The following is a 27,789-nucleotide window of genomic DNA, read 5'->3' as shown; positions in this document are numbered from 1 at the left end:
TCTCCACAATAAACAGAATCCATTATAGAACATTATAGAACCAGAACTGTATAGAAATAGTCCTCCACAGTAAACAGGCTCCATTGCTAGAAGAAGTAGAAGGGAGAGCTAGGCAGGCCATAACAACTGATGACTAGACATTGTTAATCTTCTGCTACTCAGTGCTAAGCTTCAGGGAGGATGGGGCTGTGTCTCACTTTTAAAGCTTCAGTGCCCAACACACCACCTAATTCTTAAGAGGTGTTCAATAAATGTTTGTTGAATCATTAAAAAAGAAAGTAATAAATTTCATAAGCAAAGTTTCAGAGGTCACAAAGCTGGAAAACAGAATATAGAGCATAACAATGGGAAATATCACTGAGATGTAGTTAGGGCCATATAGTAGGAAGACTTAAAACGCTAAGCTGAGGAATTTACGCATGACTCTGCAAACAGTAGGGAACCACTAAAGGTTTAGGGGCAGGGAAATAATATGATTGGCTAAACCTTAGGAAGACTAAACCAGTAGCAGAGTCTCGAATGAATTGGTGGTAGGACCCCTAACAAATGGGAAGATCTTTCTATTAGACTATGCCAGTAGTTTGGTTAGAGTGGTGGTTCTCAACGGGGGTGGGGAGGGGTGGGGGGTGATTTTTGTCCTTCAGAGGACATTTGGCAACATCTGGAGACATATTTGATTTTCACAACCGAGACAGTGGAACTAACCAGTGAGTAGAGCCCAGCGATGTTGTTAAACATCCTGTAATGCATGGGACAACCCCTCACAACAAAAATGATCCCATCCTAAATGTCTATAGTGTCCTGCCTGAGACACCCTGGGTTAGAGGTAATTAGAATAAATAAGAAGAAGGGAAAGAATGGGGCAAACCTGAGCGGCATCATGGAAGTAAAATACAGAATTTTGAAAATATATAGGGCAGAGAAGAAGGCAGGATTGAAAAAAAAAGACATTCCAAGGTTTATAGCAGTTAACTGAGGGCATGGTGGGATCAGAAACAGGAACAGAGAAGTCAGAAGGAGGACCAAATCTTAAGGAGGAATGAGGAATTTATTTTGAGGTTAAGGTGCTAACTGTATGCACTTTAGTGCAGTTCCAGAGGCAGTTGAAGATGTATTAATACTTGCGGAGCCTAGCAAGAGGCTAAAATCAGAGATACAGATTTTAGGAGACAATGAATGACATTGGCATTGAGTTATTGGATAAAGAAAGAGAAACAGATGAGAGGCTGAGAAAGAGCAAAGGGGAGAAGAGGTCTGAGAGCAGAATTTTGAAAGACTGAGAGAGAAATGCAGAGGTCAGTAAGTCAGTGTAAGGCAGTGACTTTTATAAAATCGTATTGTTTTTCAGAATATTTCTTCATGTTAGCAATTAATTTCCCCCCATGAATCTATCATATTAATTAGACTACCTGGAAGTGAGTGTTTCCTAACTCTTCCTAAACTCTTGTTAAATCCATGTCAAAGAGCCTCTTGTTCTCTTGTTTTTTAAATCACTGTTTTATTAAATCCTCAAATCCTCTTATAAATCCCAAACATATTCTCAAGCTTGGCTCAATAGGGCAGTGTTTTTAAAGCATTCTTTTCCTTTTATTCGTTGACTATCTTTAGCATTTGAGAATTATTTAGAATTTACTTTTAAGGTCAACCCTTTGCAAAATTGGGAAGTAGGTTATTTGATTTCAGAGCATAGCAGGCCCGAGGCTCTTTTCCTCTCCACGGAGGGAAGGAGTGTGAGCACGAGGGTTTATCTCTCATCTCTGCCACTAGTAAGTGATGTGAATTTGGAGGATTTTCTTTCTCTCTCTCCCTTTTTAAAAACTGTAATATTTAAAAACTGTAATACCACACCTACAAGAAAACTACCTGAGTTTTGTCAGAGACTGACAAACATTTAGTATAGTGGTCACCCATAGACCCATCACTTTGTGATTTATTACCTGTGTCTTCAGTATAAATTCTGAGGCACAATTCAGAAACACTACAGATTTTTTAAAATTTCCAAAGTTTTGATTTTGAAAAATGTCAAACCTACAAAAAGTTGGAAAAAAAACAGTACAATGAGTACTCATATACTCTTCCCCTAGACTCACCCACCTATTATTAACTTTTTTTTTGTTTGTTTTTTTGAGACCAAGTGTCTTCTGTTGCCCGGGCTGGAGTGCGGTGGCATCATCATAGCTCACAGCAACCTCAAGCTCCTGGGCTCAAACAGATCCTCCTTCCTCGGCCTCCCAAATAGCTTGGACTACAGGCACATGCCACCATGCCCAGCTAATTTTTTATTTTTTGTAGAGACTGTGTCTCACTATTGCCCAGGCTAGTCTCAAATGCTTGGCCCCAAGCAATCTTCATGCCTCAGCCTCCCAAAGTGTTAGGATTACAGGTGTGAGCCACTGGGCCGGCCTACCATTAACTTTTATAACATTTGAGTGTTCTATCTGCCTCTATCTACCTACCTATCTGCTTTTTTTGTTTGTTTGTTTGTTTGTTTTTTGCTAAGTCACCTGAAAGTAAGTTATAGATATCATGAAACTTTACCCCTAAATACTTAGTATGTATCTCCTAAAAACAAGGACATTCTGCTATATAACCACAATATTGTAATCTTACATAAAAAATTAACTTTGATACAGTAGTATTATTTAGTACATATTCAAATTTTTAAAATTGTTCCCCAAATACCTTTTAAGTCAGTTTTTCTCCCAACTTAGGATTTAATTGAGGTATGTGTCTTTCTAATCTCTTTTAATTTAGAAAAGTCTTTTGCATTTTTTAAATGAAATTCTTATTATGATGATTATTTTTTAGAAATAGGATCTCCCTTGGTCACCCAGACCAGATTGCAGTGGCTGGATTTGAGGTTACTGTAACCTCAAATTCCTGGGCTCCAGTGGTCCTCCTTCCTCAGCTTCCCCACTAGCTGGAATACAGGCACGTACCACCACACTCAGCTAATTTTTCTATTTTTCTTAGAGATGGGATCTTGCTATACTGCCCAGGCTGGTCTTGAACTCCTGGCCTCAAGGATCCTCCCACCTTGGCCTCCTAAAGCTCTGGGATTACAGGCCTGAAACTGGGCCTGGCCATATGAAACTAATATTTCTGAAGATTACAAGTGTATTTTCTTGAAGAATGTCCCACAATCTGGATTTGCCCAGTTGTTCCCTTCTGCTTAGTTTCAGGTTACTTTGCCAAATCTACTACACAGACCTTATTGCATCACTTCAGGAGGCGCATAATGTCAATTCGTCCCATTACTAAGTGATATTAAGTTTGATCACTTAGTTATTGTGGTCTCTGCCAGTTCTCTCCTTTGGAAAAGTAACTGTTTTCCTTTTTAGTTAATAAGTAACCCATGCCTTTGTCAATTATACTTCAGTAAAGCTGGGGGGAAAATGTAATCCATGAGGTCATATTTTAAGACCATGTGGCCGGGCGCGGTGGCTCACGCCTGTAATCCTAGCACTCTGGGAGGCCGAGGTGGGTGGATCGTTTGAGCTCAGGAGTTCGAGACCAGCCTGAGCAACAGCGAGACCCCATCTCTACTAAAAATAGAAAGAAATTATATGGACAGCTAAAAATATGTATAGAAAAAATTAGCTGGGCATGGTGGCACATGCCTGTAGTCCCAGCTACTCGGGAGGCTGAGACAGGAGGATCCCTTGAGCTCAGGAGTTTGAGGTTGCTGTGAGCTAGGCTGACGCCAGGACACTCACTCTAGCCTGGGCAACAGAGTGAGACTCTGTCTCAAAAAAAAAAAAAAATAAAATAAAATAAAAAAATAAAATAAAATAAGACCATGTAAGTAGCCTAGGTTGTGGTCTTAGAATTCTCATCTAGCCTAGACTTCCGTAGTTCTTGTTAGTTTATTGAGTAGGGTTCACCAGCATTTTTTTTAGTATGTAACCTATGCTATATTCTTCTAGTAATTTATTTTTTTGCTTAAGTTAGCCAGAATTGGCTCCTGTTATTTTCCACCCTGACCCTTACAATTCAAGAAAGCATTCCTACCTCACTGCTTTAGGGAAAACTAAGGTAAAATCAATATTATCTTCAGGGTTTCTGGGGTCAAAATGCTGTTTTTTTGTGACTATGGCATAGTGTGCAAAGGCCCATCCATTTGCAACTTCCAGATGTATTCTGATTACATATAAATTTTTTTTACTCAGTATGTGTAACTGGTGGGCTCTAGTGTAGCCAGGCTTGCTCGGCTCCATCCTAGGCCTCATAGATAAATGATTATGAATGCCCACAGAATGGTCATTATTACCTAGGTACAATGAGACAGACTACACATTTGTGATGCTTAGTCATTATCATAACCCTGCGGACAGTACGGACAATATAGCAAGATGAAATGAGGGACAGTGTAAAACATCCGAATCCTGATTGCTAGATCCAGGTAACTTGGCTTGCTTTAATTGAGGTGGGTTTCACAATCAAATTAAGGAATTTCAGGATGACTTAATGATATGGTTAGAATGTTGGTGTCCCCCCAAAATTCATATGTTGGAACTTAATCACCAATGTGATGGTATTAAGAGGTGAGGCCTTTAGGAGGAGGTGATTAGATCATGAGTGCTCCATCCTCACAAATGGGATTAGTGCCCTTATAAAAGAAGCCCAAGGGAGCTTGTCCCTCCCTTTCACCAAGTGAGGAGGTAGGAGGAAGGCATCATCCTTAAAGCAGAGAGCAGCCCTTATCAGGCACTGTATCTGCTAGTGCCTTGATCTTGGACTTCCTAACCTCCAGAACTGTGAGCAATACATTTCTGTTGTTTATAAACTAAGGTATTTTGTTGTAGCAGCAGGAATGGACTTAGACACTTGGGTGTATTTGTTAATGTAATACCTGCAGTAATAGAAAAACTCTAAAATGTTCATGGCTTAATATAATAGAAGTTAAACTTTTCTTTCAGTCAAATTGAAGTTGGTATTTGGTGAATGGCCTTCCATGTGTTAACTCAGGCTCCCAGATTTCTTTCTAACATCTCTGTATTCTAGAAGCTTGGAATCCTTTGCTTCCAATGACAGAAGGGAAAGATCATGTAGAAGTTTCTAGGTTTTGTTTTTATTTTTCAAATTACATGCCTTGTCAAATATATTTTAAACACATAGCAAGAAGCAAGGAGAAAGAGACTAGAGTGGGTTAGCACTCTTAAGGTGCAAGTCACCAAATTGCAAACCATCCAAATTCTGTGCTACTCTGTGTTCATATGTTCTGTATCTCTCTACCACGTCAGCCTTCCCTGCTGTTGTAGTTGAGCAAAAGGGCTCAGCAGATGGAAGAAGCTGACACATACTGCCTCTGTTGGAGAGAAGCAGGAGTGAGTACACCTGACCAATGGCTGTAGCTCACCAGGTTTTCATGGGCCAGGCTGAAAGTGCTGTCTGTCCCTTCTGCCTACATTCCACTGGCCAAACTACCCCCACCTGTAAGGGAGGCTGGAAAATAAGGTCTGGGAGCAAAGTGACACGGCTTTGGTGAGCAGCCTATCATTCTCTCCCACTATAAGAGGCTGTAAGAGGTTTGGTAAATCCCCACTTGGGGCTACCTGCAATTCTGTAAGGGACTGTAGATATTAGGGAAGTCACGGTCACGCAGCACCCCAGCCTGACGTGCTCCACTGTCTTTGGCTGCTTTGGGCTCACTGCTGCACACTTTCCTGGTATTGAATGCACGCTGATGAATGCTACATTTCACTGTGGCCTCACACTCACTCCTCTGCAGGATTATTTCAATAACTTAGAAGCATTACTCCTACTTGTGTAACATTTCTTTAGAAATGTCAAAGGCATCTATAGGTAGTCACCTCCTTGTGAAGCTCGTATGATCAGTTTTTAGAAGAAAAAACTGCTGTTGAGCTCAGCAATGCGCAAGTATGAAAGTAGCCCTATGCATCATCACCAGTTTCATTTAAATGTCTCTGTCCGTGCGAAAACTCAGACATTATATCCAGTTACTCCCAGATAACAAAAAGTCCTCTGGTCTCTTTCAGACATGAAGGGATCTAGTCCAGAGTTCCAAAAGTATTTGTGCCCAAGAGGACAGTGACACAGGTGTGCTGAGCAGCTAAAAGGCTATAAAAGGCTTGGTAAATCCCCATTATAGGGTTTGACTTGGAATAAATTTTTTTTTTTTTTTTTTGAGACAGGGTTTCTCTCTGTCACCCAAGCTAGAGTGCAGTGGCATCATCACAGCTTACTGCAATCTCAAACACCTGCCTCCCAAGTAGCTGGGACTACAGGCGCGCACCACCATGCCTGGCTAATTTTTCTATATTTTGTAGAGACAGGATCTCACTCTTGCTCAGGCTGATGTCGAACTCCTGGCCTCAAGCAACCTCCCCCCTTGGTCTCCCAAAGTGCTAGGATTACAGACATGAGCCACCGTTCCTGGCCTGAAATAAATTATTGAAAAACAATATTGAAAAGGTCTTGCCAGCTGCCATGTTATGGGAAACCTACTGAGGTCCAAAATAAAGTGAAAGCAGGAATCCTAAGGGGTAAAGTGAGTGCCAAAGGTGTCTTAGTCCAAAGGTTTCTGAAAAACTCTGGTGACCTTTTACTTTCATTTTGATGGCTAAACAGAGTTTGGGAGACAGGAGATAATACCTAGGGAATACCCAAGTAGAGAGTTTACTAAAGGATCCCATTAAACCTGGGACTCCCAAAAATCCCAAAGAGAAATAATCTTCTCACTCAGATGACAGCAAGAAATCTTGCCTATCTTTAACTTGACCCTGGGAAAGGAGAATAAGATAGAAAAATCTCCCCTGAGAATTATTACCACAAGCTGGCCTCCAAGTGGATTTTCAGTCCAAAAGCATGCATGCTCCTTGTGAGGTTTGAAAACCTCAAATAATCATATAACTTGAAGTGGTCCCAGCTTGGTAGTTCCTCCAGGCAACAGGCAAGAGGATTGCAATTTCAACGGGGACCTCAAAGAAATCCCACCAATAAAATGCCAAGGCCAGTGATTCAGCTCACAGTAAAAATCTAACAACGCAAGAAAATAAGGCCATCAAAGCAGGAACTAGCAGAAACAAAACAGCAGAATCAGATCTGCAAAGACCTCAGATATTGCAAATGTCAGACCCAGCATACAATTACTGTGTTTAAAATGCTTAAAGAAATAAAAAAGTGCTTGAAAATCTGAGCAAGAAATAAAAAACTAGCAAAACGATTAAGCAGATATGAGAGCCAAACAGAATTTCTAGAGATGAAAATTTTAATCATTGAAGTTGAAAACTCAATAGATGGATTAAGCCTCAGAATAGAAACAGCTGAGGAGAGAATTTGTAGACGAGTCTAGTCCAGGCTTATAATCACATAACTCCAGTCACATTGAGAGCGATTTCAAAATTCCAAATGTGTTCAGAGCTAAATCTTCTGTGCTTCCCCAGCTCGGGCTGCTTCAGGAGTCAGAGCCAGAGGTGGGGGAGGCGGCCTTGTCAGCCACGTGTCTCCTCCACACCGCCTCCCCAACTTGCTCACTGCTGTTTCTGACCTCCCCGCTCTGGGCCGGGGGTGGGGGTGGAATTAGAGGAAAAGGCAAACAGTCTTGTGTGTCTGGTACTGTGTCATTGGGCATCAGTGCCCTCAGGGTATGGAGAACGTCCAAAGCTGACTCTTTCTCTCAGAGTATTTTCTCAGAAGTCACCTCTCTCCCTCCACCTACCCTAACTGCAGCTCCCTGAAGCAGACAACACTTCTTTGGCTGTTGGCTTTTGATGACTCCCTCAACCTGGGCTTGTGGTGGTTCCTTGACCCCTCCTTGATGGGTGAGGAGGCAAGATTTCCTTTTCAGATGAACCCAGGTGCTGTGGTTTGAATGTCCCCTTCAAGCTCATGTTGAAATTTAATTGCCATTGTAACAGTGTTGGGAGGTGGGATCTTTAGGAAGAGGTTAGGTCCTGAGGGGTCTACGCTTGTGAATGGATTCATGCCATTGTAATGGGAGTGGGTTTGTTATTATGGGAGATCATCAACTGGGAATCAGGTAAGGGAGGCCTCCCATACTGTGTAATCCTCATGAGTCACTAACAGATGTACTGTATAGCCACACAGATATGTGAGTCTACAGATAAATTTAGAAGCTTTTCATGGCAATGAAATATTGGCATCTTAGTGCGGCTGACTTGTCTCAATGGACAAGTGTAGGAAAGGCTCTTTCTTACTTTTAATCTGGATGTCTCAGTTACGACTATTTTGGTTACAAATAACAGAAACCAACTCAAGCTAATTTAAGCAAAAAAGAATGCGGAGATGTCTCACAGAACTCAAGGACAGTAAAGTAGCTAGGCTTCTGGACTCAGAAACTACTGAGCCTTAAAGAATCCAGGCAGAGCTGGCTAACTTCTTTCAGCCCTGCTTCTTTAAGCTGTCTGCTTCATTCTCTCACAAAAGACGGGGTCTCTCTCCTTCCCTGGGCATAGAATGGGGAAAGGTGGCCCTGAAACAGCTCTGAGTTGACAGCCTTTCTTCTCAAAAGAACAGCCTAGACTGATGGGCATTTTCTTGGCCTCAAATCAAATTTCCCAGGAAAAAAACAATTTGGCCTAGGTTGGCAAGTGCGACCACCCTGGTCTGGTCCAATGACCAGAGGTACCATGTCATTTAGTACCAGTGTACTTGTTGGAAGCCCATCCCACCTGGCAAAGGGTAAAATTCTCAGAGGAAGGGGATTATGATCTGGGAATACACCCATAAAAGCTTTTACTGAGATTTCCTATAGATTTTAATTGTCATAGTTGCGTCAATCAAGTCACCTGCCTTCTGTGTCTTTTCTCTTCTGTGAGAGTTATTCCCTCAGCCCTGTCAAGAATGGAATCAAACTACACGGCCCTTGCGATCCAGGTGACAGCTGATCGAGCCAGGGATTAATATATAATCCATTACAGGCCAATTATATTATTTCTGCCAGAAATTTGGAAATGGGATGTGAAGTCTGGATAGGTTGCCCATGGGTCCTGGACCTGTTAGATCATGGAAAATAGATGCTGGAGTAGCCATGCTAACATGTACAGACCGGAGAAACTGGCCTACATTTACACAGTGAGACAGAAGCAGCTAGACAGAGAAAAGGAGGGAAGAGAGACCACGCCAGCTTTTAGAAAAAGAGACCATGGCTGGTTTCTGACCTTCCAATTCCCAGTTTCAGAGCTGTGCAGTCTTAATCACCAACCTGCAGTTGGGTTCCATGAAATCCTCCTGCCTGCTTATTATAGATGCCTATCTAGCTAAACTGACTTAAGTGGATTTACATTCACTGTAACCAGAGGATCTGAATGAATTTGAAAACATCAGTGCTCAGTTAAGAGTCCTTTCTGTCCCACACAGACATGGAGTCATTTGCTTTGAGCTCTGGCTGCAGTTGTACAAAACCAATGGCTCTTTGGATTTTCCTATAAACAATCAATAAGACATGACTGAGTGAGCCTACCGTGTTTAGTATAGAAAGCAACAACAGAGGTATAAGACGTGGTCCTTAGTCTCTGGGACTACAGACTAGCTGGGAAAAGAGTGCATAACATACCTACTACAATTAGAGATTGGCACAAAACAGTATCTAATTCAGTATTAAATTGCTACTGTAGTTCAGGAAAGAGAGAGAGAGAGAGAGATCCTTGAGGCTGTCATGGGCAGAGATGAGAGAGGAGGGGGAGGGATTCCATAATGAGCAAACCTGCAGGACTGGAGAGGAAGGTTCAGGATGCTAATTGGTAGAAAATTTGCTTAAAAATAGTTCTTTTATTTCTGATTACTAGCTTCTAGTTGGTGTTGAGTTGTGTTGTAATGTTGGGAAATTATAAAAGCACACTGCTTTAATTGAAGTTGTTTTTCTCTATAATCTTATAACATTTTCTATGCAGTCTACTTTCGCTCACTGCAGCTTAATATAAGGACATTAGATTTCCTGGGGCCAATCAGCTACTTGTCCTTGACGATGAAGTATTTTGCAACAAACATTAACAATCACGTCTAATACCTCATGTTGGTTATTCTGTGTTGTCCTGCATGATGGTGATTGATAGCAAATAAACCATAATACAGTTGCCCAAATATGAACCAACATGTTCATATTCATGTAGCAATTGAAATTGACAAAAGTGCTTAAAACTTTATAATACAATCACCCCATGGTAAGTAAATAAAAGTAGTGGCTATGAAGTTACAGTAAAAGAAAATCATTTCAGTTGTTGTATGTAATCTTCTAACGCACACAAAAAAATGTGACCATGAGAAAGTAATGAAAATATACATGCATTATTTTATGACTTCTTATGAAATTATTATTGCAGTTCAGAATTGACCTATATAATTATAAACAATGACTTTTATTTGCTGTTACCTTGCCATAGAGTGTATGAATTTAGTGTTAACAAAACCATGAAAATAGTTGTCCTTTGTGGATAGATGATGACTGAGATATAGTTTGACAATTTATTATTGATAGCCAATTGCAATCCAAAATAATACCATGAAAACTTTTCTTTAAAAGATGGCTCTTTCTCCTGCCCCTTATAGCTATTTACAGTGTCAAATTTAACCTAAAAGTGTAGTGATGAATATAAGGGAAATCTAAGTAGAGAATTTTCACGCCTATTCTATCCATTTTGCATCCTTTTTAAAATGGATAAATCCTCCATTATTCTTTGCTTTTAATCTTTAGTGTCTTATTTGATCTTTCCACTTTAAAGATAATACATTAGCTTTTATTTTAATTATTTTTTCAGAAAATTAGAATTTTATGTATTATGTATGTTTAGTATTTTTAAAGAATGAACATATATCAAAGATTTAATTCATTAATGAGAGAACCAGCAAGATGGTAAAGGTTGTCCAAAGTGTATCTCTTTAATTTTTTTTTTTTTTAAGACAGGGTCTTACTCTGTTGCCTGGACCAGAGTGCCGTGGCATCATCAGAGCTCACTGCAGCCTCAAACTTCTGGGCTCAAGCGATCTTCATGCTTCATCCTCCCCAGTAGCTGGAAATACAGGCATGTGCCACCATGCCCAGCTAATGTTTTTCTATTTTTTGTAGAGATGGGGTCTTGCTATGTTTCTCAGGTTGGATAATTTTTAAAAGTAGTTCTATTAGAACTGTGTCCATATCTTCAGGCAAGTAATTTGAAATTGTATTTTTGATATTTTTAAAAGTGATATTTTAAAGATATAATACTGGAAGAAATATAATTTCAATAAAACTGAAAACATATTTCAATTAAATTGTTAATTTAAAATAGTAATGATTTTGTCTTAAATTATTTTTAGAAGTGCTTTTTAGAAATCATTTTACATAATAAACTCAAAATGAAGTTGCACAGATACTACTTTCAAGACAAAACCCCAAAACAAAGCAAGGTAAAATGTAATGTAAAACTGTAGTTTGGAGTTTAGAATGTTTTATAATTGTCTTGGCAACAAAATATTCAAAGAAAGAATGACACTTGGGAAGTTTACCAATCTGGAAGGTACCATATCCTTAGTTAAAAAAATTGGGACTTAGGTTGGGCACAGTGGCTCAGGCCTGCAGTCCCAGCACTTTGGGAGGCTGAGGCAGGAGGATCCCTTGAGCCCAGGAATTGGAGACCAGCTTGAGCAACATAGCAAGACCTCTGTCCTGCAAAAACAAAAAAACAAAAAAAATGGACTGGTGTGGTGGTACTCGCCTGTAGCTCTAGCTACTTAGGAGGCTGATTAGGATGGATCACTTGAGCCCAAGAGTTCAATGTTGCAGTGAGCTATGATTGCACCATTGCACTCCAACCTGAGCAACAGAGCAAGACACTGTTTCAAAAAACAAACAAAAAACAACAAAAAAATTGGAACTTAAAGGAGAGAGATCAGCATTTATTAAGCTTCTACTTTATGCTAGGCATTCACATAATTGTTTCACAGCAATCCTTACTCTACAAAATGGATATGGTCTTCTTATCTAATAGGAAATTAACCTCATAGCCACTAAATAACTTGCTCAAGAGTTGTAGCTAGTCATTGCTAGACTATTTGTTATCCTGTAAATTCACACTTTCTCTTTACCCTTCAATGTCTATTTTATTTGGAACCATATCAACTGATGATTAAGTTAATCTTAAAAATCTCATAGAATCTCAGAAAAGGAAATTTTTTGTAAAAAAGGGAAACTGAAAAATTTTCTTCCTAAAGAGTTATTTAACATCATTAAAACTCTGTTTCTGTAACTGCCTATTTCTTTAAAAAGTCAATGTTATAAAGAAAAGAAGGAGGACTATGTTAGATTCAAAGTGTGTAAGGAGATAGAGCAACCAAAAGTAATGCATAAAACTTTATTGAATACTGGTTGGGGGACAAAAGGGCAAATGCAAGAGACATTGTTGAGACAACTGGGGGAAGTTGAATAATAACTGGATAGTAGAAGACATTGTTGAACTATTATTAATTTTATTAGGTATGCTAATGGCATTATAATTGTATAGGAAAAGTTCATTATTGTTAGAGATGCATGCTTAGGTATTTAAGGGTGAAGTGTTATGATTTCTGCTACTTATTTTTAAATGGTTTTACAGCAATATAAAATATATATATAGATAGGTAATCGGAAAGCAATGAAATCAATATGGCAAAATAATGACAGTTGTTGGATTTGGCTGAAGAATATACAGAATCCCTCTCTGCATATTAAAATGTTCATAATAAAAAGTTTGGGGAGGTAAAAACCTAGTCTGTAAGTTTCTGCTTAACTTTGGTTTTTTTTTAAAGACATTAAATTATGTAAATTAGACAGATGAGCTTCATCAACTGTCCTAGGAATACAGCTTCATTCAAAAAGTGAGTTTCATTCATTTGTTGAGTATTTACCAAATTGAGAGAATTGTATTTGTGCAATGCTGAGTTTAAATTGAGGTTGAATTTAAGGATCCATTTGGGATTTGATTAGCACATGTTAAGAAATTAGGATAATAACAGAATCAACAAGTGCTGGGGAATTTAAGAGAAATGGGAGATCCCTGAGTGCTGCAGTATTGGGATCTTGAACTTACCCTTTAAAAATGGGAAGGACTTGAATAGGAAGAAAAAAATTACATTGGAATGGATCAAAATGAGCGAAGATGTGGAAGTGAGGATAAATGTAGCATATTTTATAAATCAAAGCCACAAATCTGTTATCCCAAACTTCAGATCACTAGGGATAACCAGTAATTTGTTTACTGAGTTGATTTGATTACAGACTGAAAGTAAGAAATGTGACCAATGCAACTGTATTATAATTAAATGCATGATTTCCTTTAGGTTTTTTGAATATTGAAAATAGCTGTCATCTTCCCTTTTTCCACTTTTGAGCACCATTGGCAGTATGGAGATCTTAGGCTCGTAGCTACTGATTTAGGGGCTGGTAACTTTTATTGTTAGTAGGTATTAGGTTCTTTAGGTGTGAGGATATGATGGTCTGGACTAACGTGGTATGCAATAATTAGTGGCAACTAGTAAAATAGGCTTCGTGTAAAAGCTAATCTGGGTCCTTCCTCAATGGGCCCCAACACATAAGGGAGATGAACATATGATCACTGTGCACATTGTACCAATCTAGGCAGGCCATGACCACTCTTTGAAGTCATTCTCAAAAGTATGGTCCCCGTTCTCTCAGCCAATTCCAATGACATTAATTTTCACATAAAACTAAAACCTACTTGAAACCTACTGAGTTATTAAAGGTTATGAGATTCTGATATTCACATGCTAAAATTAGCAAATTGAGGCAGCAAAAAAAAAAAATTAGCAAATTGTTAGAGTTTAGTGAGGAATAATTAAGGGTTCTTTTGAGAAGACTGGATGCACGCCAAGCACATGGTATATGGTTGGTAGAAGTTCCCACAATTTTCAAGGACAGTGCTATTATCAGCATTTCATCAATATTGTTTTAGGTTGGTTGTGCTTTTCTTTTTTTTTTTTTTTTTTTGAGACAGAGTCTCACTCTGTTGCCCAGGCTAGAGTGAGTGCTATGGCATCAGCCTAGCTCACAGCAACCTCAAACTCCTAAGCTCAAGGGATCCTCCTGTCTCAGCCTCCCAAGTAGCTAGGACTACAGGCATGTGCCACCATGCCCGGCTAATTTTTTCTATATATATTTTTAGCTGTCCATATAATTTCTTTCTATTTTTAGTAGAGATGGGGTCTCGCTCTTGCTCAGGCTGGTCTTGAACTCCTGAGCTCAAACGATCCGCCCACCTCGGCCTCCCAGAGTGCTAGGATTACAGGTGTGAGCCACCGCGTCCGGCCTGGTTGTGCTTTTCTAAAGTTCCTATGTGTACTTTCCATGCTCAATGAAGCTTCATCATTATCAGTTTGCTCTGGGGTTTTAACTTACAACATGCAGTGGTATATATTTGCATCAAGAGTGTTTTAGCATGGAATTTTCCAATATTTAGACTTTAGAATATGTACACATTGTTCAAATGTAAATGAGCTACACTAGAATTGCAAAAACAGATGCATACATAATCTCCCCAAATTTGCCCATAGAGTGATACTTCATTGCTAGTATCAGCATTTTTTCCTTCTATAAAATGAGAATGAGTAGATAGGAAAGCAAGCATAGAAAATGGTGACTAAGGCCGGGCGCGGTGGCTCACGCCTGTAATCCTAGCACTCTGGGAGGCCGAGGTGGGCGGATCGTTTGAGCTCAGGAGTTCGAGACCAGCCTGAGCAAGAGCGAGACCCCATCTCTACTAAAAATAGAAAGAAATTATATGGACAGCTAAAAATATATAGAAAAAAATTAGCCGGGCATGGTGGTGCATGCCTGTAGTCCCAGCCACTCGGGAGGCTGAGGCAGGAGGATCGCTTGAGCTCAGGAGTTTGAGGTTGCTGTGAGCTAGGCTGATGCCACGGCACTCACTCTAGCCTGGGCAACAGAGTGAGACTCTGTCTCAAAAAAAAAAAAAAAAGAAAAAGAAAATGGTGACTAAGAACAAATGCCTGTCTGGTCAATTAAGTTTGGATGATACCAAGTAGTAGAGTTTCCTCTTGATTTTTATTTTACTAAAATATTAAGGGGGTAAAAATGTTTTTGTTAGAGGGATATCTTCTATAATGCTTAAGTCGGGGCATTTAGTGTGCCCATCACCCAAATAGTGTTCATTGTACCTGATGGGTAGGATTTTACCCCTCATCTCTTCTCCCTTCTCCCTTTCTTGGTTTCCTATGACCTTTACATCTCTTTGTGGCCCGTCTTGATTCTTAATACATAGAAACATCTTGAAGGCTGTAAGAAATCTTGAAGCAAGATTTTAATGGTTAATAGAATAAACAAACTTATGTAGCAAAGGGATTTCTTTCTCTGAAAAATCTTCATTTGGAAAATGCCTCATCCATCTATCCCTCCATTCCTCCATCTATTCATTCAACAAATCTGTACTGAATACCTACTATGTGCTAGAATCTGTGAACAAGACAGAGATGGCCATGATTAATACTTTCATGTTACATGAGCCCCTTATCTCTCAAGAGGGCTATTTCAGGGCATTACTTGCACTATTTTTTTGGCCACTAATGGTAATTTTGCTAAAGGGGAGAAAAAAAAGTTGGAAGGAAACTGACAAAACCGGCTAGATGTGGGGAATTATAAAGAAGGCTGAATGGGGAAATTGTGATGTCTTAACAGAGGCAATAAACTTGAGTGAGTTTTGGGGAGAAAAAATTTTGATTTGGGGCATATTATCAATTAGGATGCTTTTGGCTGCAAGTAGTAGAAAACTCAACCCAAAGAGGCATATGTGATGAGGAAAACTATTATCTCATTTAATGAGAAATTCAGTGGTAGGGAGGCTCCAGGGTTGTTTAATTCAGTAGTCTGACAGTATCATCAATGATTAGGGTCCTTTTCACATTTCCCATCTCTCATGCATATGACTTGGTCTTTGTCCTCAAGCTTGTCCCTCCATGGTCACAAGATGGCTGCCACAGCTCCAAGAATCACATCCTCACAAAATAATAATAGCTAGAATTTGCATAGCACTTTTGATAGGCCAGACACTATTCTAAGCACTTTACATATGTTAATTCTTTTGGTCCTCATAGCAACTCTATGTGTTGGTTCTGTTATCCCCATTTTATGGATGAGGAAACTGAGGTACAGAGAAGTTAAATAACCAGAGTCACTAGCTAGTAAGTGGAATAATTGAGATACAACTGCAGGAATCTAGCTCCAAGAAAGAATGGGTCCCTTTCTTGTGTTCCTTATAAGAGTAAAGAAAATTTTTCAGAATCCCCCCACTTTCAGCATATTTCCTATCCAGTGTCATTAGCCTGACTTGCATCACATGCACATTCCTAAACCAATCATCCGAAAGAGGGAATGAGATTATCATAGATAGTTTAGAGTAATTAAGGCTAATCTCTGAGGCTGGGGAGCAGCTCAGCCTCCCCCAAAGCATGTGCCCTTATGTACTTCAATTTAAGTGAGATTCTGTAGCAGGACAAAGATCAAGTTAGGGAGGCTGCCAGGAAGGCAACCAGCAGTGTCTGCCACAGACTGAAACACTATGGGATATTGAAATGGACAAAATCCATTAGGCAGCTGAGGACACATCAAGAGGATGAGGCTGGTGCTCTACACTTGGAGTTCAGATGCATTGAGGTAGTAGCTGGAGGCCTGAGAAGTGGGCACATTTGCAAGGAAGATGGTATAGAAATCAGTCAGCTAAAAACTGAACCTTAAAAATATAGCAAAACTTTGACAATTGTTTAAGCTCTGTGATAGGTACACGGGTTCATCATATTTAATATAATATTACTCTCTCCATTTTTGTATGTGTCTGAAATTTTTCCTAATAAAAAATTTTGAAAAAAACAAAACAAAAATCAATTACAGAGACTTTGCAAGCTCTCACTATGAAGGGGCTCCCTGTACTTGGTCTCCAACTTTCTGTAGACTTTTCACTTAACCATTATATAAGGTTTGAATCTACCCCAAAATTCTGGAACAAATTCTGGTTCCAGGCAGGGAGAACATAAGAAGCCCTAGTTTGCTCTTTCACTGGCTCATTTTCCAGACATTTCTGCTGCTAGTCTGCTCTGGTTTTTCTGCTGGGAGTCTCTGGCTTTCTTTCCCAACACCATTTCTATTTGGCCTCGGAGTCTGAATTTTTCTACCCTGATCTCTAACCTTCCTGCAGCCTGATACCTGCCTCCAAAACAGTTATCTAATTGCTGATGTCTCTGCTATTTGCCAGAAATATTAGGCCTTTATCTAAAGGACATTAAATACGGGCCTTATTATGAAACCTTTTAAACTAATAGCACTGAAGTCCCCTCTTTCACCATGAATTTTTCATTTTCGATTTTCTTACGACTATATCCCTGTATGCTTGTTCTTAGAATAATCAACCTTTGACTTCATTTCTATGTTCATCTCCTTGATGTCTGCTGCATCCTCAGAGTCTCCATAGATCCTTAAGATCAGTGCTCAAGTCCAGCTTCACTACCAGGAGAAAAAGAGCTTTCAGACAAGTAAACAGGAAGGGAGTGGTTGCAGATGTGGAAGGAAAATAAGGGAAAAGTAGTGTGGTGTTTCCTTTAGGTTTTTGAATCATGAGCAAACCACCATATTGCATGAACAAATGGCAATGCTACTAAGAAGGAAAGGATGACGAGTTGGCAGAAATGTACAGTTTATTGTAGAAAGAAAATAAAACATAACAAAGTGAATGAATAATGTAAATGAACTCGGGCACGAATGCTAAACTGTTTACATAAATGGCAGTTATTAGAGTTTTCCACGGCCAAGCATATTTAAACATTTTGTAGTTTTATGGCATTTATAGCTGGGCTTCATGTGAATACTTTTTCTAATACCACCCACTGTGTTGTAATCATAATCTTAATCATCTCATCTCATGTGCATGACACTCACTTTAAAACACAAAGGAGGATCTGGCTCTGAGGAAGCCAGCGTTGGTCTTTCTCGGGCTGTATGGATTGCATGCAGGATGGTGATAGCTTGATCAACTTCCTGTCTTAGGAGGAAGTCAGGTTGGGAGGAAGCCCCAGCCTTGTGGTGGTGGCACTGAGGAAAGGGAAAAACATTCAGTAAACTACTTGAGAACCTCCAAGTGTAATTCAATAAATATATATTGAGCATCTACTGTGTACTATGCACAACGAAAGAAACAATGTCCTTGCTGAGTCAGAGGTTACAGTTCCTAGCAGGGGTTCTATCCTACCCACTCCTTTTTTTTTTTTTTTTTTTTTGTAAAGGGTCCTTTTAGTGAATCCAGTGGATTCCTTCTCAAAATAATATTTCTAAATACATAAAATAAAATTCACAAGATTACAAAAGATACCAATTGTAATGAAACACAGTTATCAAACTATTAAAAAGACAAAAAATGGTGACATGCTTCTTTATTAATGCATGAAATAACAAGATCTAGTAGTGGACCTAGTCATTCCTATAATTTCAAAATAGTGGTGAGCGTAAATGATAGTTCAAGAGATTCCAATGCTTGGAAAAGTTTGGGAATCTGCTCTAAGCTACTCATTATATCACAGTTCCCTGATTTCCTGGCTTCCCTTGCAGCTAGGGGTGGTCATGTGATTTCCTCACTCTTACTGTCTTGAACTTGGACACCTCATCTGAAACTGTAGTAACTGTCTTGCAATCGTGGGTACTGAACCAGACATCACTGTCCACCTCCAGATTCCTTATTTTGTGAGAAAACGCACCCCCTCCACAGATTTAAGCCACAGTTTAGGTTTTCTGTTAGTTGTAGCCAAACATATTTCTAATTAATACAATGTGGTTTAAAAAAGACGTTTTTCCACATTATGGTAAGAATTTTAAACATTAATATTGAAATACATATTAATAGGGCCTGGTATAGTGGTTCATGCCTATAATCCTAGCACTTTGGGAGGACGAGGCAGGAGGATTGCTGAAGGCCAGGAATTCAAGACTAGCCTAAGTGAGAGCAAGACCCCCATCTCTACAAAAAAAAGGAAAGAAAAATTATCCAGGTGTGGTGACACGGGCCTGTAGTGCCAGCTACTTAGGAGAATGAGGCAAGAGGATCCCTTGAGCCCAGGAATTCGAGGTTGCAGTGAGCTATGATGTCACCACTGCCCTTTAGCCCAGGCGACAGAGTGAGACTCTTTCTCACACACACAGAAAAAAGGCCCAAAAAACAAAAAGCACCCATATTAATAGATATGGAGCAGAGGACAAAATTCTTATGGATTTTTAAGGTAATTTTTCCAGCATGTGTGGCTTGTATCTTGCTAAATCCCCAGATAGCTTGGGATAAAAATCCTCAGTCCTAAGGGGTTCTCCTCTGGAAATTTTTGAGGAGCAATTTTAAGATAAACTAGGTTGTGGTTTTATGAAAGCCAGGGTTGAATATTTCTAAGAAAATAGTAATGGTCAATTTCAAAGACAGCCCTGTCACCTACTATAGTATCTGATTCACAGCGATGCTTAATAAATATTTGTAGAACTGGTGAATTTTTTCTCAAATGAAGAAAACAGGTTTATTAGTGAAACCTTTCCAGTGGTTAAGAAGGGAGTAGATCAATCCACTCAAATCTGCATATAATAGGCATGTAAATAAATATGCTGAATGAATAAATGGAACTTCTTTTATGTGACATATAAAGTTCAGATTTTAACTGTGACAGTCACTGTATTAGGTGCTATTGTGCACCATATTCTATTTAATCTTTGAAATAATCATGTGAAGTGGGCAACACTGTATTACCTGTGACCAGCTGTGGTCTTAGGGCAACCAGCAAAATGGGGTCACCCAAATTTATTGGGAGAAAATGGTTATCTGATGTCTTACTTAAGAACATCAGGAGTATTACAGCCAACGTGGGAAAAATCAAAACCTTTTCTACATTACATTTAATATTGTTTCTATTTTAAATTATATATTGGGGAGTGTTTTGTACTGGTAAGAGTATCTAAAGCTCATCATCTGGTTCTGGAGGAAGATGTTATGATTCCCATTTTGCAGAACAAACCAAGGCTCAGAGAGCTTAGTTACTAGCTCAAATCACACAGCTAGTTAGTGGTAGAGCCCATTATGATGGTACTCAATGTTTATGACACATTATGTTTATGATGGTACATACCAGTTTTCTTTTCAAAGTTGTGAATCTTATTGGTCCTTCTTTAATGATTTAGAGTTTTAATCAAGTAAAGCATACAATGAAGTTAACTTAAATCTGTTTTTTTTCTTTTAGCAATTGAAAGAATGAATGAGATGCAATCATTAATCCCACCTATATGACAAATGACTTTGTATTAGTTTTGGGGTCAACGAAGGGAGAGTGAGAAGGAAATCAAGCAGGCCAAGAAACTACTCCCATACCCTTCTGAGGTTGCTTGAATTTGCAAGAGAAGGGTCCCCAGCTGTCCTCACTTTTTAATCCTTAGCATGGTTCCCATTTTGGAAGCCGAGATCCCAGACTCCCTTCTCCTTATATTAGCATAAGGTGTATCAGGTAAAGGAGTATGATTTAAGGAAATGTATAAGTCGTGTAAGTAATACTTCCTGAGGACTGTATGACCCCACACTGATAATAAAGGGTAGAAGGGAAAGGTGAGATATAAACATGTTCTCCCAACATGCAAAAGTGAGCAAATGGAATTTTAGTTTAAGTTTGCCTCCATTACCCTATACCAGAGGGTCTTGAACGTTGGTGGCCATAAAAATCACCTGGGAAACTATTTAAAAATTTACCTTTTTGAGCCTTGTCTCCAGAGTCCCTGATTTTGTAGGCAGGAGTGGACCTGAGAATCTGCACCCCAGGTGATTCTGATGCTGGCGGTCTATTCACCGTGCAGTAAGAAACACGATCCTTACACAGACTTTAGGAGTAAGTTAAAAATGTCTGAATTGCAATCAAGTCTTTATTTTTGCCATCCTCACCATGGCCTGGGCAATTGTCCTATTACTAAAATTGCCCTTCTCCCCAAAACATTGACAATCCCTAACCTGAATAGCACTCTTTTGGCATCTCATCTCATCTCTGCCCAACCCAATTTACATCAAAGTATAAATAAGATTTAAATCCTCTTTTAGGGCACATGGATTAAAAAATAATCTATCTCTCCTAAGGTAAATATTTAAGTGTCTCTATTACCCTTTAGTTTTGTTTCTCGTTTGGGTAATTAACTTGGCTGCACTGTCTAGTTTGATTGCTGGAGGAGTCATGCCCATTTCCCTCTTCAGCCTGAAGTATCATTCATTCTTGACTCATCCTGTGTCTTTGTGAATCCTTCCTTGGTAAACTTATCCACAGGGAAGATCCTTTATGTCCTCACCACCCCTTGCACATGTTTCAATTATAGCACCTATCATCTTGTACTGGGACTGACTATTTTATATTTGTATCTCCAGTTCTACGTGCAGTGGCTGGCAAATAGCAGGTGCTCACTAACCGTGGAATGAATTCTGGAATGATTTTAAAAATCAATGCTAACTGGGAAACAAAACACGGAAATGCCAAGGGCTGACTACTAGGCAGTGGGGGCCTAGAAGTAATAAAAATAATCCCTAACAGCACAGAATCCTCCTGAAGGGATCACCTGTCCCACTTTCTCATGTCGCTTTTCAGCCTCTTCCGACACCCCAATTTCCCGCCCACTCCTTTCCCTTCTAGAGACAGGTCAGGCAGGTATCTCGGCTCAGCAGCTCTGATTGGTCGGCGATGATTTCATTGTTAGGGAACATCCGGGCCTTTCCCCTCCCGGCAGCACCTCCCCAGAACCCCGCCTTCCCAGTTCCCACTCCCGCGTGCGCCCCACCCGTGCTGAAGCAAAACAACCGCCTCTCCCCAGCCTGCTTCTTGTCTTCGCCTGTGCTACCTCTTCTTGTCTCTGCGTCGAAGAGAGGCGTCCATATCCTCCAATGAGGGCCTAGGAGGCCGTTGTTAGCCAATCAGTAGCCAACGCCCCGCAATTCCGGGTGGGACTAGGCCTCCACACCTGTAACCGGACCTCCCGTTGGTTCCTTCATGGCGCTTGTTTTATGCAAGGCTTAGAGGTCAAAAGGAAAGGGACACGGTCCTCGCAGAATGGGAAGGATCCGCACAGACTCTCTGGGTTTGACCGTTTTTGAAGACTAACCAATTGCTTTTCTGATACTTCCCCGCCTTTTGCGCCTTCATTTGAAAAAAGCCGGTGTGACGGACTTGGAAATTGGTTCAGTGACGGACACACAGAGAAAGCCAATGACTGAGGGTTGGAACCACCATTTGGACCAATAAGAGAAGGAAGTCTCAAGGGCTCGGGCTTGGAGAGGCGGAGCGCAGGTGGGCGTTATTTGATTGACGGAGGGCTCAACTTTTGGCTAATGGGGTGGGCTGGTCCTTGACGTTTTGGAGGCAGTACCTAGTGGAGGCGGGGCTGAATGAAGTAAATGGTAATGAAGGGTTGGGTCTCACTTAGTGGGCGGTGTTTGATGGATAGTTGACCTTGCCAATTGAAGGTGGAACCTGCTGCCCAATGGGAAATTAGGAAGTCAGAGGCGGGGTCATGTGGGCGGGGAAAACTAAGTACGGCGGTACAGGGAAGCCGAACTGGGAGGGAGGGCTGTGATTGACAGGCCTCTCAGCGAATCGGGGACGGCGAGAGGACGCGCGGCGTCCCAATGGGTGGGATCCAGGGGCGGGGCTACCCGGGGGGCGGGGAAGGACGGGGTGCGGGGAGGGGGTTGCAGAAGGAGCCGAGCGGCTGCTGCTCAATGGCGGAAAAGCCGCCGGTGCTCTGACTGCCTGGTTCCCCTAGCAGTTGCGGGGGAGTTTCCTGCCGGCGCGGCTGGAGTCTCTGTTTCTCAGCGTTCGGTGGTTGGAAGATGCTCCAGAGAGACGAGGCTGCGGCGGAGGAGGTGGCGGCAGCCGAATCGGCAGCGGCGCTAGGGTGGAGAGAAGGCGGCAGCGGCGGCGGCGGCGGCGTGAGGGGCCCGGCGGTGTAAACAGCCCCGGAGGTGGTGGAGGCGGTGGCCGAGACCCCGAGAGGGAAGCGGCGACTGAGGCAGGGTCGCGCCTCCGTTGGAAACTTGGGCTGAGTACAGCAGGAGGCTCTGCGGCGGGCGCGAGCCAGACGCCCTAGACTTCGCCTCCCTCCCTTGCCTCAGGTAAGGCCGCTCGGCGCCCCGCCGGAGGGAAAACGGCTGGCCGCCCCGCCGAGGCCTCGGGACCGTTTTCGGGGTGCCGCCGAGCTGCGGCCCGGGCCTCTGCCCTTCGGAATCCTCGCCTTTTTCCCCGCTGCCGGGGAACCTGGAGAGCGCAGCGCCGGCCTGGCTCCTGGGTAGGCCCGTTCCCCGGTTGCCGCCTCCGCTCTCGGTTGAGGGCTGGGAGAGGCGCGGGGAGAGAATAGGAGTTTGCTCAAACGCCTGTAAGTCAACTGCTTCCCCCTTCTCTCTGCTTCGGTCTGCAAGCATCTCTTTCACACGAAAGCATGGGGCTACCCAGGCCTTGGCTCATCTCTTCCTGGTGCATGCCTTATTTGAACACACTACCTTTTCCCATTTGTTTCCTCATTAGCTTGTGCTGTACTCTGCTGTACTCCACTTCACTTCCTTGTTAAATCTTCTTTCTCGCTCTTCTGTCTATGCCGCTCACCATCTCCTTCCTCCTTAGTGGCTTTGAATCATTTCTCTTATCAGACTCCGGCTTCTCTTGTCTGCCCCTTCCTTTTTAGATGTCATTCTTCTTAACAGTGTATTTCTTAATTGAAACTGTTAGTATCGTTAGTACCCCGTGTTTCCCAGAGGCCCATTAAGAGTAAACTGACCAGCTTTATGTGGTAGATCAGTTTTTTGTACTGTAAGTCTAACAGCCTTAAAAAAAAAAGAGACTGTATTAAACGTTGAATGTGAAAATAACACTGAAATAATTTTAAAAATGAAGGGCTGAGTGTTGGAAATAGTTATTTCTTCGTTTTTTAAAGTTGCATGACCTTTATTGTCAGATTTAGCAGAACTAGGACATTTGCCCATCTATTTGGCAAAAATGCTTCTGAACCATTTGATAGCAGCCCAAATTCATCAGTATTCAAGTTTTTCTAAAACCAACTTGAAAACTTTTAAAAAAGACTTTATATGAACAACTAGGAAGCTGCTTTAATAGAGTCACAGTTAAAAAGCTTTTAAAATAGGCTCCACATGTTTAATGTATCAAAATAAAGTTGGCAGGAGTCTTGTAAAAGGATTATTTAGGAATTTGAGTAGTCTCAGTGTTATGTAGCTATTTTGGGAAAAACATTCTTTTTCTGTTAACAAACGTTTACAACTACTGTGATGTGAGAATTACTGAGGTTTATTGTGGGATTAACACAGGAACTCTTTATTTGAGCTACTGCATGGATGGAGAAGTAGTAAATTGTTTAGGGTAGACAGTGTAAGTCACAGTATGTTCTAGGAGATGGAGAAACATGCCATGGACACTGAATGTTAATAGATATTTCATTTACTTTCTGTGTTGTGCAATAGCAAAGTTCCTATTGTTGGCCTACTTTTAAATAGAGCATTTCTAAATAAATAGTGAGACAAGCTATTCTAATTATTATTATAATCTTTTCCAAGTATACAAGCCTTTTACAAATGCAACAAAAGTAATATTAAAATGGCAGTTTTTAAAGAATTGTTTTTGTAGGCTTCCCAAATGGGCAGTGTGTTGTTACAATAGAACTTTTAAAATTAAGTATTTAGGACAGATTTTTTTAGTCAACAGATATTTTTTCAGGGATAATCTTTTTTTTTTTTTTCCTCCTGTGCTGCTACTTTCAATGCCTTCTTTGTCCTTTTTTTTTTTTTTTTTAAATGATTGTTTGTGTTTTCCCCTCTTGTTTTTGCTCTTATAAAGTCTTATCACAGTTTCTGCAGTGGTTGTTTATGTTGTGTTATTAGCATGGAGTAGTATTTTTATTAGAGTTTTCATATCCATTAGTTAAGATTTTCCCAGTTTCTTGTATGTTATCCTTTGGATTTGTTGATGTGGTTATTCTATGAGAAGTGACCCAGCAGAACTCTCAACACCTGTTTTCTTACACTGGATGTCTGATTTCTATGAAGACACCAGGAAAAGGTGAGAAAGGCTTTTCAGTTTGTCTAGTCATGTCAGTAAATACTGTTTTATGTTAGTAATTCACATATTATGATTACTAAGTCCCTTAAGATTACATAATCTGAAGGAATGGTGTAGTGTCTAAATAGCTGTGTTTCTAAGAACGGCGGATTCACAAGTTGGCAAGATCAGAAAAAGTGGCTTTTGTTGAAAGCTGTTTTTTCCTATAAAACATTTTTTATGGAGTCTTTTGAATTAAAATGTGATGCTAATTGTCTCTTGGCACTCCTGGAAGAGTAGAATTTGCCATGGTATCAGTGATTGTGGAGATTCATTAAAAAGTGGCTGAGCCAACACTGAAAGGATTGCAAACATGCACTAGTAAATGGGTTGGTAAACATTTCTTTTATTGTACATGATACCGGGAGTGAATGGTATTCACTCATTGGTGTTAGTTACACATATAATCTATCTATCTATCTATATTTTTCTCAACTCTGTATTGCCCCATTCACAATACGGACCAGGCACAGGGCCTGGGCTTGGGTGTATATCAGGTAGTGTTTACTCTAGCTCCTCTTTCTATACAGTCAGTGTAAGAACACAGCCTGTGGTAAGCATGAGAAGGCCTATAATGTATATTTTATGAATATTTATGTATTATATGTAACTATTTAATATTTTAAATATTAAATGACATTACCTAGCATAGGAAGTAGTGATAGTATTAATTCTTACTCTAAAACTAACTTCTTAAAATACAATATGTGATATTTTACATTTTCTGTGAAATATGTCTTTCACAATTCACTGACTTGAAAAATTAATTGGCAAATAACTGATGGTATCAGAATAATAAAGGTTTTTTTTAAATTCCTAAATTTTAATAGCAAAATTTATTCAGGTAATAGTTTAAAATATAAAATCATGATTAGGGGTAAGAGAATTTGGGGGAATATAATATTTCTGGATTTTCAGTGATTCTTCACATTGTACTTGATGCTTTTTGTTTTTTTCCCTTGGTGAACTAATTTCAAAATTGCAATGAAACAGAATACCGCTATTTATATTGGCAGCTTTAAGGTTTTAGTGTAGAATGTATAATATCTTACACGTTATATTAGTAGAGTTGATGACTAAGAGGACTTACTAGTTGAGGATATGGGATAAGATTCCTAGAAACAGGGCAGACCTCAGATAAGTCATCTAGACTACTTCGCAGGTTTTTTTTTTTTTTTTTTTTCTAAGAGACAGGGCTGGAATGCAGTGTGTCCTGATCATAGCTGGCTGCAGCCTCAAACTCCCGAGCTCAAGCATCCTCCTGCCTTAGTCTCCCAAGAAGCTAGGACTACAGGCATGCACCACCATGCCCAGTTAATTTTTTAATTTTTTGTAGAGGTAGAGTTTCACTGTGTTGCCCAGGCTGGTCTTGAACTCTTAGCCTCAAGCTGTCTTCCTCCCAAAGTGCTGTGATTACAAGTGTGAGCCACCACACTAGGCCTGCAAGCAAAACATTTCTAATATGATTCAATCCCTTTGGGTATACTTGATTTGAGAAGATTGACACTGTTGAACATTCCATCTGTGTTCCTCCCCTTAAAGAAGACTACCTAGAAGACTAACTTAAGTGATTTGATCAGGTAGTTTTTAATCAGTAAAAGAACACTTTACTAAATGTCGATAAAGTTATGAAGTTTTCTGAAAGCATAATTTATATACTGTATGTATTTATTTCTCAGTCTAAAGATTTTGAGATTTAGTTTTTAGTAATGTCTAGCATCCTAGGAAACTTACACACCATATGTATGCTCATATACTTTTTTTTAAAAGTTGTCATTCAGATTTCAGGGTGCTTTATTTTTCCCCGTCAATTTCATTTTAATAGCAACCATAAATACTTTGCTTCTGAATTATGGTAAGTCATGATATAGAAGAGATCTCAAGTAAATTTTCTTTTTATTTTACTGTACCTAACTGACCACATCTGCAATGTCTTGTTAATTGCTTGACATGACATTTTTTATAATGATACCCTTTGTAATAACTTGTTTAACTGCATGAACCCTGTAGCTTAATCAATTGTATTTTAAGTTGTTAGTTCATATATTAGACATACATTTAATATGGTATATAACATTTAAAGTACAGTTTACCAATTTAAAGTTTTTGGCTTATCTTTATTAACTTGCTAAATATAAAATGGGTTCCAAGTTTTACAGTATGTTGAAATATCATCAAGATTACATTTATTGGCTTAAAATTGATTTGTTTCTTGAAAATTCAAAATCTTTTTTTTTTTGAGACAGAGTCTCACTCTGTTGCTCAGGCTAGAGTGAGTGCCCGTGGCATCATCCTAGCTCACAGCAACCTCAAACTCCTGGGCTCAGGCAATCCTACTGCCTCAGCCTCTTTAGTAGCTGGAACTACAGGCATGCGCTACCATGCATGGCTAATTTTTTCTATATATATTTTTAGTTGTCCAGCTAATTTCTTTCTATTTTTAGTAGAGACGGGGTCTCATTTTTGCTCAGGCTGGTCTCAGAACTCCTGACCTCGAGCGATCCTCCAGCCTCGGCCTCCCAGAGTGCTAGGATTATAGGCATGAGCCACCACGCCCAGCCAGAAAATTCAAAATCTTAAAGTTTAGAAACAACACTACTTGGTAAAACTTGTTTTGTATCCTTGGGAACAAGGGATCCACTCAGATATGGTCTGATACTTAGAGGAGAGAGAAACTTT

At 40.0% G+C, this 27,789-nt stretch overlaps 1 protein-coding gene and 1 non-coding gene across 6 annotated transcripts in view; one reads left to right on the top strand and one right to left on the bottom strand.

The window, feature by feature from the left end:
• Window positions 1-22,699: 22,699 nt before the first annotated feature.
• The window catches only part of PPM1B (protein phosphatase, Mg2+/Mn2+ dependent 1B), a 63,826-nt gene continuing 58,736 nt past the window's right edge, over window positions 22,700-27,789 (top strand). For 3 of the 5 annotated variants that reach the window (XM_069495241.1, XM_069495237.1, XM_069495239.1), the window contains exon 1: window positions 22,700-23,120. The gene's annotated coding sequence lies outside the window, so the exon portion shown is untranslated. Of the gene's footprint in view, window positions 23,121-23,306; window positions 23,381-27,789 lie in introns of those variants that run through there. The other 2 variants (XM_069495238.1, XM_069495240.1) reach the window with 2 other exon arrangements.
• On the bottom strand, window positions 25,548-25,680 carry LOC138400446 (small nucleolar RNA SNORA51). The gene has a single exon (XR_011236329.1). It is a non-coding gene; the product is annotated as a small nucleolar RNA SNORA51 (small nucleolar RNA).

Source organism: Eulemur rufifrons, chromosome 19 (assembly GCF_041146395.1).
Source record: "Eulemur rufifrons isolate Redbay chromosome 19, OSU_ERuf_1, whole genome shotgun sequence".
In the NCBI taxonomy this organism is placed as follows: domain Eukaryota; kingdom Metazoa; phylum Chordata; class Mammalia; order Primates; family Lemuridae; genus Eulemur; species Eulemur rufifrons.
Note: the sequence above shows the minus strand (reverse complement) of the source record. Positions and strands in the feature narration are given on the sequence as shown.